Source organism: Hevea brasiliensis, chromosome 5, assembly GCF_030052815.1.
Source record: "Hevea brasiliensis isolate MT/VB/25A 57/8 chromosome 5, ASM3005281v1, whole genome shotgun sequence".
NCBI classification, from domain to species: Eukaryota; Viridiplantae; Streptophyta; class Magnoliopsida; order Malpighiales; family Euphorbiaceae; genus Hevea; species Hevea brasiliensis.
Genome location: NC_079497.1, coordinates 91,339,011 through 91,357,134, shown reverse-complemented (window position 1 = coordinate 91,357,134; position 18,124 = coordinate 91,339,011).

Here is an 18,124-nt window from a genome sequence, read left to right as displayed (position 1 = left end):
ACCCACTAACATCTATCAGCAATAATACCCTTACCCGCATCTAAGGTAGCTATATTACTATAACTTACTTTTAGGTTCTCTTTCCTTACATAATTAGGCTTACTAATTAACTTTACAAATTCTTGTGTGCTAGCAAATACTTTTCACTGACAAACTCTTCCAAAATTAATTTTAAAAAGACTAGTCACTAACATATCAAAATTGATTTTTTTTTTTTACACATATACATATCTCAGTTAAGAATTAACAAAATACCAGCAACCATACCAGAAGTCTCATCCTCGTCCTTCTATCGTATAGTGTATACTCTCACTGGAGTATCACCTTATCCTGGTTGATTCACAGTATTCTGACTTCCAGGTGTACTACCCCTACCTCTGCCTCTGCCTCTACCAACTGTTGGTAAACTCTTCGGGGTAGAAACTTGGGCTGATCCTTCTGCCGTGGTAAATGATCCATAACGGCATGGACTTATGCAATCCTTAGAAAAATGACCAGTCCCTCCACAATTGAAACATGCTCCTATAGCTCTATAATATACTCCACTATGTGGTTTACCACAAGTCTCACAAAGTCGATCTGATAGCGTATTTTGGCGTCTCTGTTGAGTTTGCTGATCGGGTTGGGATGGTTTCTATCTAGAAGATATACCTCTACCCGATTTGCGCGAGTTAGATCCTCCAAAATGTTTTCTTTTCCTAGAGCCACTCTCAGTAGCTTGACCAGTAATCTTTTCAATTTTCTCTTTCTCTTGTGTACTCTTTTTCACTACCCATTATGATTCTATCCTTTCCAGTTCCAGGACTTGTGAAATCAATTCAGAAAAATTCTGGTGTTGGAACCCTACCACTTGCATTCTCAAGCTAGCCCTCAACCCAGCCTCAAACCTTTTACACCAGTCTCTGGGGGTGGAAACTAAGATTCCAGCATAATGGCTTAGCCTTGAAAAGTCCCGCTCATACTCTGCTACAGTTCTATCCCCTTGCTTCAACCTTAAAAACTCTTGCAGCTTCATGTCTACATAAGTATCGGGGACCCACTTTTACCGAAATTCCCTTAAAAATTCTGCCCATGTGAGGACTGATGGCTCTACCAGACTGTAGGGGATAGTGTTCCACCACTCATATGCATCCCCTTGGAGAAGAAATACTGAATATTCGAACTTCAACTCTTCAGCACACTGTAGTTTTCTGAAAACCCATTTCATCCTCTCTAACCATTGTTCTGCTTCCAGTGGATCCACTATTCCTTTGAATTCTGTAGCCCCAAATTTCATTAGTTTCTCATATTACAGAGCCAGAGGCTGTGGTTGTGCTGCAGGTGCTTGTGTCTGTGCTTGAGGTGGCACATTTCCCACCATTTTTTGAAAGAACGCAGCCATCTGCTGTGCAAACTGAGCAGGGAACTGCAGTGCTTGAGGAGGAGCTGGAGTGGCTAACCAACTCACATTCTAGAGTGCTAGGGCTTCTCCTCGGCCTCAGCCTCGACAGATTGCTCTACGGAATGATCTCCCTCTTCCATTCTATTTTCCAGAAATTTTCTACTCTCTGATAACAAACATAAGGAGGTTGACCTCCGTTAGTGCATATTCATGATGTAAATATGTCATATATATCAAACATTTGAGCAGTTGTATATATCGACAAAATATTTCAAATTCACAGTTCAAAATTTATTTTAAAACCTTGCTCTAATACCACTAAATATGTCACACCTTACTCCTCGTAAGATGTAACATGTTCCTGTAGTACACCTAATGAATTACCGTACTTCACCTACCGGTAACCCATTAAATATACTACAAGGGATTTTAAAACAATTTTCGTTCATTTTGGAATTGGTGGGTAAAATTTTTTTTCAAATTTTAAAAACCTTCATTTAGAGTCCAAACATAAATTAAATTTTTGTATATTTAAAATCTCCGCAGTTTTTACAAAAATTTCGGCAGAGTGCCTTCTGTATTTTGAGAAAACAGTTCATCAAAACCTGAAAATAGAAACACTCCCAATATATTTCTCAATCACAACTCCATTTGCAACTACCAAACTTCAAATCAACAGCAATAGCAACACTTCAATTCAAAATCCAATTTTCAAATAAAGAAATAATATCTCAAAACATTTCATAACTCATGCACATTGCATTTTAAATTATTAATTTACAATCATAAGTTAATTTACAGATGCAAAATCTCAAAAATAATATTATTACAATTTTATCTGTACAACTGCTCAAATTACAGAGATACATATGCATACTATCATATTTACATCAAACTAAATGACTAGGGTATAGACAAATACCCGTACCAAAATTCTTCAACTGTGCTCCTCTCTGACTGTAGTAGCTCACTCTGCTACTATGTCCTTTTCTCTATCAGCAACAGCAAGTTAAAGCTATCGTTGAGTATATAAATATTCAGTGGTACACAATAAAGCATAAATGCATAATATAAAACATTTATGAACAAATCATCATTCAAAAATCTCATAATCGCATTTCACATTTTTTTTTCTCAAATCACATTTATAACAAATCATAATTTTCAAAGCTTAATATAGCACAACTTGATCAAACAATTTAATAAACATAGTGTTGCCAAACAATAACACAACTTAGGCCATGACATAAAATTTCCAAACATGTCGTGTGTACATCACGCCAAGGCATACTCACCCCACTAATCGAAATCAATGAGGGAGGTGGCTAGCTAGCTAATGAGTACTCATCCAAACTCACCCCTCAGACTGGAAAGCCAAAGAGGGAGGAAAGTGATCAAATATCAAACTCACCCCACAAGTGGAGGAGGAACATATTAGTATTGCCATGCCAAGTGTGAATTAAAAATAATTTAAATCAAGTTATTCAAATATTTTATACAATTCACAAATAATATTTCATTCTAAACTTTTCGTTTACAAAATAGGCAACACACTATTTTTCAAATAAGATTTTCAAAGCCATAACTAAATTTAAAACCATATTGTTCAAATATTTCATACAAATCAATAATTAATTTTCCTTTCAAATTTCCATTATAGAATAGGCAACACAATATTCTCAAAATTCATAATGAACAAACACATTCACAATGTATAACAAATCAAATTCCATTATGAAAACTATAATTTAAAATTTTTGTGCACAAACCTGACGTGAGTCGCCCTAGGCCTTGATTCAGTCCCTTATACCTTCCGAGTCTTTTTCAGCTGAAACACAACATTTATAGTGTTTCAGTATCTTATTTCATAGTAAATCCAATAATTAATTCATAAATACTTAATTCTAGCCCAAATATGCTTAAACTAACATTCTTGGAAATTTTCATTTTAGAGTTACTATTCATAGTACTATTTAAGTCAATTTATTGACTTTATAAGGCTTAATAGGTATGAGAATTCTAAATTCACCCACATACCACTTTTTGGTCACTAAATTTGTTGGTTTTGGTTGTTTACTCAAATTCTAAGTCTTTTAGGCAAATTTGCAAATTTTCAGTTTTGGTGTCTTAAGTTGCACTATTCCATTGGTCATTTTACTGTTAGAATTTGATAAAATGTTCTTCATAGAAAATATTCCCTATTGTCTTAAGTTTATTCTCCTTTTTGAATCACTCTAATTGGAGTTTTGTAGCTCAAGTTATAGCCATTTGAACCATGGCTGCCGGATTGGACTTAACCCAAATTTTGGGGCAAATTTTGGTTCTGGCAGTTTTAGGTCACCAACTTTGGGAGGCCAAATAACTTGGTTAGTGGCATAATTTGGGTTTGTGTTCTGCATGAAAGTTTTAGGTCTATATCTCATCTGTCCACTGGTAAAAGTTCAGATGATTTAGACCTGCCTAGCTCAAGTTATGGCCAAATGAACAAACACTGTTCATTTGGTCAGTTTATATAGGGACAGACTGAGATTTTCCAAGTTTGGTCAATTTGTTCACTAGGTTTTGGTCACTTTTTGGGCATGCTTCCTAAATGAAAATTGTGTCATTTAGTGTCTATTTTCATTCCCAATTGGTCTCATACCAATTGGACTTGTAAATTTTCATTTTTGGTCCCTCAAATGTAACTTGGTCATGCTGCTAGCAGCATGACCACATTGAATTCGAATTTGGTTTCAACTCCAACCATTCCAACACACTTCATTTGGTCACCATTGACCATTTCTCACTTTAAATTAGGTCCAAGACATCTTTTACCAATTTTTCACATTTTTGGTCTCTAAACCCCAATGTCCAAAACCCTAATTCACTCTAATTGCTACATTTAACCAATTCAATGCTTTTAACTATCATCACTCAACTAATTAAGGTTCATATACTCATTCAAATCCATCAAACCATGCAAATATGTCCCCATACACATGCTGGCTGAAATTTCTATTTGGTCCTTCAACAATTAGTTTCATTTCATTTCTTTAGTTTCTAAGTTACTTTAAGCTACAACACAACTAATAAATCTCAAGTTTTCAAATTAAGGTGCTTACCTCAACTTTGATATTCAATCTTCAATTTTTCTCCTCTTTTCTTCTTTCTTTCTTACTAAATTTCTTTCTCAAGGGAAGGAAATAAGGTTTTATGGAGTGATTGGGGAAGAACTTAGGATTTAATGGGGGATTTAAAAGCTTGAAACAAGCTTTAATGGAGTTTCATTCATAGTGATATGAGGGAGAGGAGAGTGAGGCGGCAACACATGAGGAAGAAGGACTTTTGTTTATTTTTTTTTTCTTTTCTTTTCTTTCTTTTATGTCTTAGGAAGACCATAATTCAATTTAATTTAATTTATTAATTATAACATTTATGGCATCATGCATAATGTCATGCATGATGTCATCTCCCTACACCTTTTTCATTTTCTCTTTTTTTTATTAATTCTTTAATTTAATTCCCGACTCTAAAATTTTCTTTTCTCCAATTTTATTTCATAGTTAGGTCAGGAGTCAACTCTCGGGGTCAATTGACCAAATTGCCCCTAGCCGGTTCAACTCGGTTTGTGAATAATCCAATATTTCTTCCGGCTCCCTGACCTAATTATTTGACTAGCTTAACAGTTCTTTTTCATGATTTTCTCTTTTCCACTATGTTCGTAATGGTCCTAAGGATCGCGGCGTCATATCTTACGGTTAGAAATTTGAGTTTAAATCGACTTCGCAGTTGTTCCCGAGAAGGTCACCCATCGCTGTGACTCTCGGCTCGTTTAACCTCTTATGTTCTATTTTTCTTATTTATACTTAACTATTTGGCAATTACTAATTATTTGTGTTCAGGGCTTCTCTAGGTATCTTAGATGTAGTTCTAATCCCCTTAATTGTCCGGACCGACACCGGTCACCAGAATAGTGAAATATACTAGGCTATGCAAATAGGGGTGTTACAATATTATTGTTTTAAATTGTGGAAATGTGTTTGAATGGATACTTATTGCTTGAAAAGCATTGTAAATGGTTTGAAACTATGAGAAATTCTTTGAATGATATTTGATGGATACTTATTGATTGAAAAGCATTGTAAATGGTTTGAAACCACAGCTATCATGTATATTGATTGAATTCCTCGCTAGCTTATCTAGTGGGACGAATTGAATTCCCTCTCTAGCTGAAGTGTTGAGGTGTGTGCCTGTTGAGGATGAATAGTATGAGTACTCATATTATTGCTAGCTAGCTATGTTATTCCTCCTTAGCCATCGGCTTTTGGGACGAATTGAATTCCTCATTAGCCATCGGCTTTTGGGATGAATTGAACTTTGTAACATGATTAAGCCGTGTGTGTGATTTATGGATATTCATTGTGATATTGTGAAAAGGGAATTTAAATTCTTATTGACAATCACTGTCTTTTGAATTATATGTTTTGATTTATTGAGATTTATTATGATATTGTGAAATGGAGTTTAAATTCTTTATGACATTCATTGTCTTTGAATTTAACTATGGTTTAAGTATCCAATATTTATATGACTTATGATTTGTGATTTAAAGTTGTGTTTGATTAATGTTGTGCACCACTGAGACAATGGCTCAGCGATAGCTTTTCATTACTGTCGCAGGTAAACAGACTGACAGGGCAGCAAACTAGGCTGCTAGTACTGGACTGAGAGATCATCGGGTATATTGAGTATACCGTATTTTGCATTTTGTATTGTAATGTATGTTCACTGTATGTATATAGTATTCTTAGTTTTGAGCAGTTGTAAATTAAAATTGTATATTGAAGTTGTAAAATAAATTGTAAATTATTTTGGTTTGTAAATATTGTGATATATTTCTTTTATCTCAGCCTTTGAAAATACTGAAAACTTATTGTGGATTTGTGTTGACAAATGTTGAGAAACATATTGTGTTGATTAAATGTTGGAGTTTGAGATTGAGAAATATATTTGAAGTGCTTTTTACAGGTTTTTGAAGAACTGTTTATTCAAAGTATAGATGGCACTCCACCAAAATTTTTACAGAAATTACTAATAATTCAAATGTGTTAGTTGTTTCACTTTAGTTCAAAAAAAATTTTAACACCTGCAGTTAGTGCTCACCACAGTAAAAAGAAGAAAAGTTTTAAAATCCCTTGTAATGTATTTAATGGGTTATCAGTAGATGAAGTTGGTAATTCATTAGATATACTATGGGATCATGTTATGCCTTATAGAGGGGTAGGGTGTGACAAAAATGGTCATTTGTGACCAATTGAGGTATGTTGGAAGTGTTAGAATTAGGTTTAGATTCGGATTGGATGAGGGCAGTATGCAGGCAACTTGACCAAGGTCCTTTTTAGGGACCAAAACTGAAAATTTACAAGCCCAATTGGTGTGAGGCCAATTGGTAATGAAACTAGACACAAAATGACACAGTTTTCATATAAGAATCATGCCCAAAAAGTGACTAAAACTTAGTGAATAAATTGACCAAATCCAGATTAGGCAATCTAACATGTATAAAAATGACCAAATGAACAATGTTTGTTCATTTGGCCATAACTTGGGCTAGGCAGGTCTAAATGACCTAAAATTTTACCAGTGGAAAGCTGAGATATAGACCTAAAACTTTCATGAAGAACACAAACTCAAATTATGCCCTTAACTAAGTCATTTAGCCACCCAAATTTGGTGATCTAAAACTGCCAAAACCATAATTTGCCCAGAAAATCTGCGTTAAGTCCAATCCGGCAGCCATGATTCAAATGGCTATAACTTGAGCTACAAAACTCCAATTGGAGTGATTCAAAAAGAAAATAAAGTTAAGATAATAGGGAAAATTTTATATGAAGAAAATTTTGCCAAATTCTAACAGCAAAATGACCAATGGAACAGTGCAACATAAGACACCAAAACTGAAAATTTGCAAATTTACCTAAAAGACTTAAGTTTTGAGAAAACAACCAAAACCAACAAAATTGGTTACCAAAAAGTGGTATGTGAGTATAGTTGGAATTCTCATTCCTATTAAGCCTTAAAAAGTCAACAAATTGACTTGAATAGTATCATGAATAGTAACCCCGAAATACAAAATTTAAAGAATGCCAAGTTTAGCATATTAAAGCTAGGTATAAGTGAATTTGAATTTATTTTTGGATTTATAATGAGTTATGATACTGAAACACTGTGAAACTATGTGTTTCAGTGGAAAAGAATACCGGGAAAGAACCCGAGGGATCGAGTCAAGGCCAAGAGGCGACTCCCTTAAGGTTTGTACACAACATCAATATACTTTAAAATTCAATTACAAAGTGCATGAAATGTGTATTATGCTTTTGCTTTGAATTGTTGAAAGTTTATTTGTGTATGTTTGAAATGGCAATAAACGTTTAGTAAATTGTTAAGATAAGTTTTGAAAGCACAGTGTCATGACCATATATTTGAACACCTCATTAGCATGACTAGTGGGGGAAATTAGTTTCGAATTTTGATTCCTTCTCTGGCTAAAGTGTTGAGGTGTGTGCCAGTAGAAGAAGAAAAAGAATGGGTTCCCATATATTTAAGCTAGCTAGCCTTGTAATGTGACTTCTCCTTAGCCTCTGGCTATTGAGATGATATTTGTTTCTAATGGCATGATATAACTGTGTGTTTTTATGAAATTTGTTTTGAGACTTTTGAAAGGAAATTATTTGGATTAAAATTTTATAAGTCATGTTTTGAATGTATTGCTCATGTTCAATTTAAATTTTGAATAAATATGATTTAAATTTCGTATAAAGATTATTTTAGTATGTTATGCACCATTTAGTCCTAGTACTCAGCGATGGCTGTTATTGCTGTCGCAGATATTGAGACTAGAGGAGCAGCAGAGTGAGCTGCTGAGGATTGAGGAGCTACCTACTCTGAAGTCTATCGGGTACTATTTTATACCCTGATTGTAAAAATTATTTTGATGTATGTAAATGTATGTAACTACATAGACATGTAAAATTGGTTATGAGCAGTTGTATAAAGTTGTATAGAGTTGTATAAAGCTTGTAATAAATTTTGGTTTGGATTTTTCCTAATGTAAATTTTTAGAATGATGTATCTAAATTGTTTTATCTTTATTGAAATATGAATGGAAATATTTTGTTTTAATTTGAATGAAATTGAATTATAGTATTTTGATGATGTTGGATTTTGGAAATTGAGAAATGATGTTGAAATTAGCTGGGATGGATGTTGAAATGAGGAAGTTGTTGAGATAAATCTTTGGAAGTGCTTTTTTACAAGTATTTGAAGAACTGTTTTCTCAAAATACAGACGGCACTCTGTCGAAATTTTTATAGAATTTGAAGAAAAATAAAATGGGACAAAAATTTTAACTAGTTTTCAAACTCTAATTAAATATTTTAATACCTAGTAGAAAATGCTCACCACTTATGAAAGTAAGAAAATTGTTTTAAAATCTCTTGTAGGGTACTTAATGAGTTATCGGTAGGTGAAGTTTGGTAGTTCATTAGGTATTCTAAAGGATCATGTTATGCCTTACAGAGGGGTAAGGTGTGATATCCTATGAACCCTAATCTCCCATAATTAAATTTATTCACATTTCATGTAATTTCTTTACTCTAATCATGCATACTACTTCAACTAAGTTTGATTTCATCATCATTTTCATTGAAATATATCAAACCCTAATTTTTCTCCAATTTGGCCAAAACCCTAGTTTAGGTTCCATGCATGTTTCCTTTTATTTTCTTATGAAATTTCATCATAATCTAACTTAATTCAAGGTTTGTATAACAAAATGAGCATTAAAGAACTTACCTCTTAATGACTTCTTTCCAACTCCTTAAATCTTCAATTTTCTTCTAATTTCTTGTTTCCCCTTGCTTTTAATCTCTAAATCAAATATTAATTTGATGCTCTATACCAATTAGATGCAAAACCCATAGAGGAAAAGCAAGGAATTGAGTTTTGAGAATGGGTGTCAATGGAGAAAGAAGGAAGAAGAAGAAAGAAAAAAAGAGAGAAGGAGAGAGAGTGGGTGGTAATTAAATGGGAAAGAAAGGGAAGAAATGGCTTTTTAATTTTTCTTATCTTTTATATATATTTATTCCCAAAATTAGTTTATTTCAATTAAAAATTTTAATTGTGTCAAAAATGTCATAAAACTTACAATTTTATTTCCTTTCTTTTCTTTTTATATTTATACTAAAATTTTCTCAATATTTCTTCATAATTCAATAATTTATTTTTTATTTAATTAAATTGACATTTTGGTAAAAAAAAATCAACTTTTAAAGTGAATTGACCAAAATGCCCCTTATCGGGTCATAATCCCTCTTTTATAGTATACCTAGTGAATCCTTATATTTTTTGGTCACTTGAATTTTTATTGTGTCTATCTCAATTAATTTTCTATTTATTTTTTGTCTTCAAGGTGTCTTTGAATAGTACTAGTCACGAACCAAAAATGATACTATCCATAACTCGGAGGTTCGGGGTGTTACAATTCTCCCCTCCTTAAAAATAAATTTCGTCCTCAAAATTTACCTGGTCTCAGTCTCTGAATAGCTGTGGGTGCTGTCTCCTCATGTCCTCCTCATGCTCCCATGTAGCCTCCAAGCCTGAATGATGGTTCCACAATACTTTCACTAGAGGTATTTGCTTGTTCCTCAGCTGCTTTACCTCATGTGCCAAGATCTTTATAGGCTCTTCATCATATGTCAGGTCTGGATTCACCTCAATCTCCTCTACTGGCAAAATGTGAGAGGGGTCTGATCTGTAGCTCCTCAACATGGAGACATGGAAGACATTGTAAATCTTTTCCAACTCTGGAGGCAATGCAAGTCTATATGCCAATGGACCCACTCTTTCCAGAATCTCATACGGCCCAATGAAGCAAGGACTTAGTTTCCCCTTTCTACCAAACCTCATGATCCTCTTCTATGGGGAAACTTTCAAGGACACCTTGTCACCCACACTATACCGAATATCTCTTCTCTTTAGGTTAATATAGGACTTTTGTCTATCCATTGCAACTTTGAGTCTGTCTCTAATGAGCTTAACCTTTTCTTCTGTCTGCTGCATCAATTCTAGGCCAATCAACTTCCTCTCGCCCACTTCATCCCAACACAAGGGAGTTCAACACTTTCTGCCATAAAGTGCTTCATATGGGGGCATCCCGATGCTTGACTGATAACTGTTATTGTAGGCAAATTCAATTAAAGGCAAGTGTGTGTCCCAACTCCCTTCAAACTCAATCACACAAGCATAAGCATATCCTCCAAAATTTGAATGATCCTTTCAGATTGGCTGTCTATCTATGGATGGAATGTTGTACTAAAGTTCAATCTACTTCCTAGGGCTTTTTGAAGACTACCCAAGAATCCAGAAGTGAACCTTGGGTTTCTGTCTGACACAATAGACACTGGCACTCCATGTAACCTCACCACATCATCAATGTACAGTTTGGCCAATCTTTCTAGGCTATAATCCATCCTCACTAGCAAAAAGTGTGCAGACTTGGTCAATCTATCAACAATAACCCAAACTGCATCATGATTCTTTTGTGTACGTGGAAGTCCTGTCACAAAATCCATAGTGATTCTTTCCCATTTCCACTTGGGTATTGGCAATGGCTGTAACAACCCTACAGGCACTTGGTGTTCTACTTTTACTTGCTGATAAGTTAGGCATTTAGCAACATATTCTGCAATGTCTTTCTTCATTCCTCTCCACCAATAGTGCTCTTTCACACTTCTGTACATTTTGGTTTCACCGGGGTGCATTACAAAAGGTGAATCATGTGCTTCCTTTAAAATGGTCTGCCTCAGTTCAACATTCTCAGGAATGCACATTCTGCCCTTATATAACAACAAGCCCTCATCATTTATTGATAATTCTAGTTTCTTGCCATCCCGAGCCTCTTTCATTAACTTCACATACTTATCATCCTTCTGTGCAACTGCTTTAATTTGTTCTGCCAGCATTGGCTTCACTTGCCAAGTAGCTACCATCTACCCATCTTCATTAATCTCCAAATTAGCATGCAATGCCCTTAATTCATGCACCATGGACAAAGGAGAAACCCTCAAACCAGCCATAGTCTTGCAACTTAAAGCATCAGCTACAACATTAGCTTTTCCAGGCTGATAGTCTATCAAACAATCATAATCTTTTATCAGCTCTAACCATCTCCTCTGCCTCAAATTTAACTCCTTTTGTGTGCCCAAGTACTTCAAACTTTTATTATCTGTGTATATATAACATCTCTCCCTATACAAGTAATGTCTCTAGATCTTCAAGGCAAAGACAATGGCTGCCAGCTCCAAGTCATGTGTAGGATAATTCCTCTCATACGGTTTAAGCTGGCGTGAAGCATAGGTAATGACATTCCTATCTTGCATCAATACACAGCCTAATCCGTTATGAGAAGCATCACTGTATATGGTATACTCCTTTCCCAAAGTGGGCAAGGTTAATACTGAAGCTTCAGTTAAACGCCTCTTTAACTCATCAAAACTTTCTTGGCATCGATCAATCCACTGAAATTTTACATCCTTCCTAAGTAGCTTGGTCAGTGGAGATGCTAGCATGGAGAATCCCTTCACAAACCTTCGGTAATACCCGGCCAAACCAAGGAAACTTCGAACTTCCGTGACATTTTTGGGTGGCTTCTAATTAAAAATGGCTTCTACTTTGCTAGGATCCACCTGGATACCCTCTGTAGATACAATATGCCCCAAAAATGTAATCTCCTTTAGCCAAAACTCACATTTCGACAGTTTGGCATACAACTGCTTCTCCATCAAAGTCTGCAATACTATTCTCAAGTGCTTGTCGTGTTCCTCTGCATTCTTTGAGGACACCAAAATATCATCCATGAACACCACAACAAACTGGTCCAAATATAGCCTGAAGATAGTGTTCATCAAGCCCACAAAAGCAGCTGGAGCATTAGTCAACCTAAATGGCATTACCAAGAACTCATAGTGGCCATACTGAGTCCTAAAGGCAATTTTAGGAATACTTTGCTCCTGCACCCTTAACTAGTAGTAGCCCGATCTCAAGTCAATTTTGGAGAATACAGTTGCATCCTTCAACTGATCAAACAAATCATCGATCCATGACAGAGGATATCTATTCTTTATGGTCACCTTATTTAACTATCTGTAGTCTATGTATAGGCAGAGAGTACCATCCTTTTTCTTCACAAATAATACTGGTACTCCCCAAGGTGACACGCTAGGGCAGATGAAACTCTTATCTAATAATTCCTGCAATTACACCTTCAACTCTTTCAACTCAGCAGGTGCCATCCTATAAGGAGTGATGGAGATTGGCTCCATACCAGGTATAGTCTCAATTTCAAACTGCACCTCTCTTTCCGGAGGCAATCCCGATAATTCTTCCGAAAAGACATCTCAAAAATCCCATACCGTAGGAATATCTTTAAGATCTAGACTCCCCACCTGGGTGTCTATCACATGAGCTAGATAAGCTTCACATCCCTTTCTAATCATCTTTCTAGCAAGTGTAGCTGAAATGATGTTGGATGGCAATAACTGCCTCTCCCCATGTATCACTACGTCTGCATACTCGGGAAGACCAAAAGTGACTGTCTTCAGTCTACGGTCGATTATGGCATGATGCCTAGCTAACTAATCCATGCCCAAGATGATATCATAATCTCGGAAGGGCATGTCAATTAAGTCTGATAAGAATGTATGTCCTTGGATCACTAAAAGACAATCCTTATACAATTTGTTCACCCTAACCTCTTGCCCTAAGGGACTAGTCACTAGCACATCATAATCCATTTTTAAGCAAGGAATGGCAATAGAACATGCAATACTGGCACTAGCATAAGAATGTGTAGAACCAGGGTTAAACAGCACATATACATCTCTATCAAAGATGGAGAAAGTACCAACCACAACATCTGATGTCTCAGCTTCCTCCCTCTAGTGCATGGTGTACACTCTGGCTGATGCACCACTCTGTTCTGGTTGGCTTACTGTGCCCTGGCTACCAGAAGTGTTACCTCTACCCCTACCTCGGCCTCTACTAGCTGTCTATTGTCCTCTGGAAGCAGAACCTTGAACAGATCGCTCAGTGGTGGTAGGCGGCCCAGACCTGCGAGCACTAGTGCAATCTCTAGCAAAGTGCCCACTTCCACCACATTTATAACAGGCTCCTATGGCTTTATAACATACTCCTCCATGATTCCTGCCACAAGTTTCACAGGTACGAGCAGGAAAGGAACCCCTAGATGTCTACTGTCCGAATCTAGGTGGCCTCTGCCCTGAGAATCTTCCCCTACTAGATCCTCTGTTACTTGGTCCTCCAAAACTCTTCCTCTTACCCAGATTGTTACTTGGACTCTGACCTGTAGGCTTACTGCTCTTCTCTTTTTTAGTGGTTACCTTCTCAGATGCCCCTTTCAGTTCTATCATTTCCAATTCAAGGGCCTATGATATCAACCCAGAGAAGTTGTCATGTCGAAACCCAACCACTTGCAATCTCAAACTAGGCCTCAAATCGACCTCAAACCGTTTGCATCTGTCTCTACTGGTAGTGAGTAGGCTTCCAGCATAGTGGCTGAGGCAAGAAAAGTCTCTCTCATACTCGGCTACAGTTCTGTTTCCTTGCTTCAAACTGAGAAACTTCTGTAGCTTCATATCTACATATGTGTCAGGAACGTACTTCTATCTAAATTCTCTGAGAAAGTCATTCCATATTAACACAGGGAGCTCAACCAAACTGTGAGGAATGGTCTTCCACCACTCATATGCATCTCCATGCAGTAGAAAAACCGAGTATTCGAACTTCAAATCATCGGTACAGTATAGTTTCATGAATACTCTCTCCATCCGCTCTAACCATTGCTCAGCTTCCAATGGGTCCACTATACCCTTGAACTCTGTTGCCCCATACTTCATTAACTTGTCATATTGTCTGGCTAGGGATGGTGGTTGCACTGGAGGTGCTTGCATAGGAGCTTGGACTAGTATATTGCCAGCCATTTGCTAAAATAATGCAGCCATCTGCTGAGCGAATTGAGTAGGAAACTGCATGGGTGGGACGGGTGCAGCTGACCCATCGGCATTACGAGGAGCCGCCTCCCCTGCACTCAATCACATCGATTGCTCTACTGTGTGATCCCCCTCTTCCATATTGAATAATAAAGAATTCTACTCCCTGGAAAACCAACATAAGGAGATTTCACTCTATTAGTCCATATTTATGATGTAATGCACTATATGTATCAATTAATGACAGTTGAGCAGTTGTACTTATCAAAATTTTTCAAACATGCAATTTCAAAACTTGTATAAAAACCAAAGCTCTGATACCACTAAAACATGTCACACCTTATCCCTTGTAAGGCATGATATGTTCCCGTAGCATACCTAATGAATTATCGAACTCCACCTACTGATAACCCATTAGTTATGCTACAAAGGATTTTAAAACAAACTATAGCTTTTTATCTTATCAATTCTTTTGCGAAAAACTATATGAGAATAGTTAAAATTCCATATAAACATTCATTGGAAATAATGATAGACTAAATATTGCAAAAGTTACATTTTCATAAGTCTCAAAGTAAAATACAAAATAGTTATAAACTCAAAATGTGATAGCAATGCAATGCTTTTAAATACAAACTGCTCAATATCAGTACATCCATACATATAGGTACAAAATACATCCAAAGGAATCACAAGGGTATACCTAACAAAAATACCCACAAACAATACTAAAATGTTGCTTTCAAGTCTCTCACTCGGCAGCCTTCTCCTTTCCCTTACCTGCGACAGCATAAAGAAGCTATCGCTAAGTATATCACTCAGTGATATACAATTAATAACTTTAAAACTTAAAGTAAAAAACAATTTGTCAAAGCATAATAAATCACATTTTTCTTAGGCATGAAAACTTCACAATAGTTCTAAGTCCATAAGAGCCATTTATTGGAAAAACATTTCAAAAGAGAACTCACACTTCATAAATCACAATTCACAAAGCATTAGTGTTGCCAACATCAACACACAGTTTAGGCCATGACACAAAATTCCACGATCACTGCCGTGTTGTACACCACGACAAAGCAAGCTCAATCTCACTAACCGTTATTAATGAGGGAAGGGCTAGCTAGCTAATGAGTACTCATGTAGTCTTACCCCACTAACCATTATTAATGAGAGACATAATCAACATCAATTATAAAACCCCAAGTAGCCATTACTACTTGGGAGTTCCGAAGGGACTGTCATGCTAACTGTGATTTCAAAACAACTTTCAATAGTTTTGTGACACCCCTTACCCGTCTACAGTGTAGCCGAGTAAGTTATGCCACTCAGTGTGCCAGAGCACCAATCCATATTTTAATTACAATTTATCCCTTTTAATTCATTTATTTACAATTTTCGATAAATCTGAATTTTTTCTGAAATTTTTATAGAAAATTCGGCAGAGTGCCGGCTGTAAATTGGAAAAACAGTTCTTCTGAACCTGTTTAAAAACACTTCCAATATAATTTCTAAATCCAAACTCCATTATACACATTTCAAGTCAATCTCAAAATCTCAATCTCAAATCACAACACTATTTTCAGAAATTTTTCTTTTCACTTCATTACTGGAAGCACATTCATAAATATTCCTTAACATTTCATTTATCAACATACATTATACAGAAAATTTCAATAACATGAAATTTCATAGATTTACATTATTACATAATCTCAAGAGTTTATAGTTACAATCCAAACTAATACAAAATGCTACCCAAAATCCTAATGTCCTACCATATGCACTGCAGAGGTGAGGTGACTATGGACTCCGGATGTAGCTCTGAAGGCTCACCCTATCTGATGTCTGCTGGGCTCCCCAGCTAGGTCTCCAGTACCTGCGCGTGGCAAAAGCAACGCGCTAAGCAATTCTGCTTAGTGGTGATAATATAAAATAAAATAAAATAACTATGCAGAATGTATGTTTACATTTTTTAGTAGACTTAATTTCTGATATTACTTGTAGTATTATTCAATTAAAATTTGATAAGGTTTATTATCATTGCCCGAGTAACCCATATTAGTCGACTAGACTGGATAAATGGGTAAACTGGCACTGGGTACTAAGTACCTCGGACCATCACACCATCAGTCACATTGTGTCTCTCGGTGTGCAACAGAACAGCTAATAAGCTGTAATAATCATTAGGGTTAAAACCCAAGTATATCAACTCAAATAACATAGCCAAAGGCTATTATGTCACAGAATGGCATGGGAAGCCATGAAACACATAATGGTATGAAGCCATATGCACTACTGCTAACAGAATCGTATTGGCATGCCAACCTATCCAAACCAATCTTGCTAGGTATACTAGGGCATTTTACACTTTTAAGTTTCACATTTTTTGAAATATAAGTTTTAGTATTACTATTCCATTTATTAGTCAACAAAAATGTTGACTTTTGCATAGGCAATAGGTACATTGGTTCTAATACTCCCAACATACCACATTTTGCATTCTAAATTTATTGGTATTGGTTGCCAATACCATTTCTAAACTTAATGTTAATTGGATAGAATTTTCAGTTTTCATGCTTTGTATTTACTATTCCATTAGTTATTTTTTTAGTGAAAATTTGGAAAAATGATCAACATGAAAGTTGTTCCTTATTTTGTCTAGTTGCATTTCATTTTTTGAATCACTCCATTTGGAGTTTTGTAGCTCAAGTTATGGCCCAGAAACCACAACTGGCTGGATTGAAATTTTTCCAGAATTTCTGGACTGACCAAATCTATAGTGTTAGGAACAGTGACTGCAACTCACTTTTTGAATATGTTCTGATCATAATTTGAGTTAGGTTTCTTCATGAAAGTTTTAGATCTATATCTCAGCTTGTTTCTGGTAAAATTTCAGGTCAATTGGACCTTTCTACACTGAGTTATGGCTACATGACTAAATACTATTCATTTGCAAGGCACCCAGATTAGGGCAAACTTTTGGTCAACTTGGCTTAGTTTTCTGGGCATGGTTTCTTCACCAAAGTTGTGCCATTATGTGTCTAGTTTCATGTCCAATTATCCTTGCACCAATTGAACCTCTACAATTCAAGTTATTACTGCCCAAACCTACTGGACTCATACCCAGTCCTGCAGGTCACCAAGGGCAGCCACACCAAACTCCAATCCCACTATACAATTCACTTCATTTTTTATTTAAACAGAACCAAATGGTTACTAATTGACCATTAAAACCTACTTTCATCATCACATGACCAAAATCTCAATTTTCATCCCAAAACCCTAACTTAAACATCACATACCATACAATATCATTGTATTTCAACATTCCACTTAAGAGATACAATTTAAGGGTAGCCATACTAGCATGTTAGCTCCATAAAACTCATCACAATCATAGCCCAACCAAGGCTGCCAAAATTTAGGGTTAGCAAACCAATGGTATTCAATAAATTTTCTTTGTAATTTACACTCACTTAAGGTCCTTAAACATGAATTCAAAGTAAAAACTAAGGTTAGGTCACTAACCTCTAATGGAGTGAAGTTTTCCCACTTGCTAGAGTTCTTGTTTTCCTTTTCTTTTTGCTCCCAAAAGACTCACCAAGATGCAAGAACACTTTTTTGTGTTGGGAGTATAGGGTTTAGTGGGGTGAGAGCTAGGGAAATCAAGCTTTCAAAAGCTTGAAAATGGGTG